This window comes from Homalodisca vitripennis, unplaced genomic scaffold, assembly GCF_021130785.1.
Source record: "Homalodisca vitripennis isolate AUS2020 unplaced genomic scaffold, UT_GWSS_2.1 ScUCBcl_5125;HRSCAF=11712, whole genome shotgun sequence".
Lineage (NCBI taxonomy): Eukaryota > Metazoa > Arthropoda > Insecta > Hemiptera > Cicadellidae > Homalodisca > Homalodisca vitripennis.
Window position 1 is genome coordinate 30,481 of NW_025781236.1, and position 3,908 is coordinate 34,388.

The 3,908-nt window shown below is 32.5% G+C and overlaps 1 non-coding gene across 1 annotated transcript; it reads right to left on the reverse strand.

Annotated features, from left to right (window-relative positions):
- Positions 1–675: 675 nt before the first annotated feature.
- On the reverse strand, positions 676–748 carry Trnaf-gaa. The gene has a single exon. It is a non-coding gene; the product is annotated as a tRNA-Phe (tRNA).
- Between the last annotated feature and the right edge of the window lie 3,160 nt (positions 749–3,908).

Genomic DNA, 3,908 nt, shown 5'->3' on the forward strand with positions numbered 1-3,908 from the left:
CAATAAAAAAAATAAGGTCATACCTTACAAGCATGTTTATAGCTCAACTAAAAGTTGGTTATTTATACGTTGGTTACCTCCAATTTCTTCCAAATCGTAGGAAAAACTGTCGTGTGTATTTTACAGTCACTTTATTTTTTTCTATATAAGTATATATATATATTTATATATTCTTACTCCTAATAAAATGTTGAACGAAATGTCTCATCGAGATGTAATAATATTTTGTTTGCATTTTGCTTAGGCACAGACTTTATATACGAGTATATATATGTATGTATGTACATTTATTAATTTACTTTTCTGTACATACAATAAAGGTTACATCAAATAAGTCACAGTTATTTGCCCCTTTATGGCCAGTTTTATACTGAACAATAAAATATATAACATGTACTTTGCCTTTATATTTTAAAGTGAGCCATTTCCACAGAGAAATGGTGGAGGGTTAACGTTACCGTACCCAGTAGTAAACAAATCTATGTAATGCTGCCACTACTGCTTCAATCAGATGCAGATTTCATTGAGTATAAAATACAAACGTAATTGAATTGCATATTTTGACACTAGGGTTCTTAAATGTATTGAAAAGCAAAAGACTATGTAAGAACGTTTAAATCAAACTAATATTAGAAAATGTTTCAAAAATAAAAAAATATATAGCAAAAAGATAATTGCCGAAACCCGGGATCGAACCAGGGACCTTTAGATCTTCAGTCTAACGCTCTCCCAACTGAGCTATTTCGGCTGATGAGTGAGATCAACCAGAGATGGCACCTGTTGACTTTAACCGGCTATAATTGGTTGTTCTACAAGGAAAAATATTTTTGTATGGTTATAAATAAAACAATATAGTGACAACATCTGTTCTGCTGGCACGATAGTCCGCTCATTTCATAACTGAGTACAATACCGGTAATGAAACTAATTTTGGGACTGATAAACTCTGGAATGGTCTCACCTTTGGACTTATAAAACATGGAATAAGGGCGCACTAAAAATGGCCACATTGATTTATATGGGTAGAGCTTATTTTTTATCTCTAAAACATATTTGAGCTTTTAAATTAAAAGTTTACAGCTTATTTTATCTTTGGTCCTACACCTATTAAAATATACAAATAATGGCATAAAATATAAATATGTGTATACACCGCATTTGGATAAGGAACGAAACAAATAAATACATTATATACAGTCATTTAGTAATCAGTAAACCTGTTCTTAATCCCATACGATTTATATTTCAATACTAGGCTACCCCTACTATAATTTTTCAGATTCTAGGCGGTTAAATGCAGCTACTCAAAATATAACAACAAAAATCACACATCAACGTGTTTCACACAAAGTAAAACAATGCCAATGAATATCATTGATTTAAATCTAGTCAATTTGTAGAAGTTCTTTGGTTCAACTGTCTAGGAAACTTTGGGGGTCTGACCTTAGTTTGGTCATATCCACCTCTGCCTCATCAATGACGCATTTTCTCTCATCTTACTGGATAGTGCAATCGATTTTTATTTTTTTAACACAGTACTAACCAATTAGTAAACAGACTTATAACGTCCCTTTTAAGCCTTATTTCCATACACACAGCTTAAACATTAGAACTTGATTCAACTATTCAGTTTCTTAAACCAGCTATTATTTAACTATGATCTCATACTACAGTTCTATTATGTACTTAATCATCTCTACTCGTCCATTAGTTTGTTGGTTGAACTCTTATGTTATGCACGCAAAAATATCATGCTCTTATTTTGTTACTAACACGTTAAAAACTTCATGTAAAACTTTGAATTTTACACAGCTAAGTATTCACTTGAAATATTATTTTATCAATAATTCCTTAAATGTAATAATGAAAAATATTCCATAACTCTGAAACTTCTGGGTCGGATGACATGGATTGTTTCAGTTATCCATTGGTTGGTGTTGGTCTCCTATTAAACGGAATATCCAATGTCTCGTTGATTTCCTATCTGTAATTATATTTAAGAATGGTAAACTTTTGTCGTTTTCAACTTTCTATGGTGGGATGTATGGCATTTATATGTTTAGGAAGAATTCGTCTAAAAATCTTTTTCCTGTGAGGCCAAACTGCCCATATATCATCTACGTACCGAGCCCATAATTTCGGCTTCATCTGAGCTTCTTCTAGGACAATCTTCTTAGTTTTCCAAACATGTTTACTGCTACAGGTGACAATGACTACACCGTTGTTGCTCCATCAGTTTTTCTCTTAGAAATTACGCCAACAAAATGAGTGGATTGGAGACATATTTCTGGCAATTGTGCTGTTTCCTGAGATTTAAGTTCCTTAACCAATAGAACTGTTCCAGTATTGAGCATTTTGTTAAAAAGCGATTTAACATTCACACTGACAAGTACGTCATTTTCATTATATTCACTTTCTTGTGAATATTTTGATGATTGGATCTCTGATCTAAAAATCACTCTTTCCCACGCAATCAGATAACACAATTTTCCTGATACATCACTTAAAACTGAGGAGGAATTAGCCTTCACCTGAAACTTAAGGTCATCAAATTTGTGGTCAGTTGTCAGATATCTCGGAGTTGCACTGAATCTTTCATAATTAGTAACTGTTTCCCTTCTTTTAGTAAAAATTATCAGATTATAGATTTAATCATGAACATAAAATGCTTTTTTATTCTCATATAATAGCGTGAGTAGCCTAATTATCTTCATATCTAAGTTTACTTATTAAATTAATCTGTGAAAACCGTATATTCTTTTCCAACCAAACTATCATCTAGAATCTTCTTATAGATTCATTTACCTTATATAATACTTATAACCAATTGTCTCCAAGACCATCATCATTAGCACATTCAGAATGCCACTGAAGATTGGAAATGTGAAATAAAACGAGGTGTAAAGGGTGTGCTTGATTGCACGAGAAATCTCACTGAAATCGTTCAATCCATTGCATGGTCTGTAGACAACGTGTGCTATATCGATCATGTGACGGTCTGTGCAATGATTTCATGTGAATGGGACCTCAATCGTGAGTGCCGAGTCGATTCATCTTTCATCAGTGGTGCAATGTTATTAATTTACTGTAAAATAGCCTGCAAAAGTATAACTTATTGAACAGCAACCAGAATCTATTTTATTTTATGCAAAATTAATAGTAATGCTTGTATTTTTGTTCCTACATTTAAAACGTTATATAGTTTAAAGTAATATATTTCATCACTTACCTTTGAACTTTCTTAGTATATAATATATTTTTGAAGTTTCTCTCTCACGGTTTTGCCATCCTGAGCATAGCCCTTTAAGCCCACATATAAATCCAACCCTGACCAAGGCACCACTAAGCAAAAAGGTACCTAGAGCAGCCTGGACCAAAATAGTCCAATAAAATTTGCAATGGTGTTGTTATATGCTGACAAACCAGCTTGTTTCCACTAAGATGTGGACTATAACGAGTATATGGTCATATAAAACCTGCTTTATTTAAATGTTTTCTCCGAAAACAGATCAATGAAATAAAGATGTACATATAAGTGTTCACGTTTAACAACTGGTAATATTTATTTATTGTAATTAGATGTGGAGACAGATCAGTAATTTTTCCATAAGCATGAAATTGGGAAACAATGTGGTGGTGAGGGATGTTAGAGGGGGTAATCCAGATGCGTGATGGTCTCCAAAGGTAATATATTCCCTTTCCTTGATAATATCAAGGAATATGAATATAATATGAACATATTATGTCATTAAAGGTGTTTAGGCATTTAATTGACAAGATTTGTACAAATCTCTCTGGATTTAATAATCAGGAATCCACGCATTTTATTACTGCAACAAAATAATCTTTTCTTGACAATCATCCAAGATTTTTATAGGGTTGATATCTATAGTTTCCCGGTCAAGTCA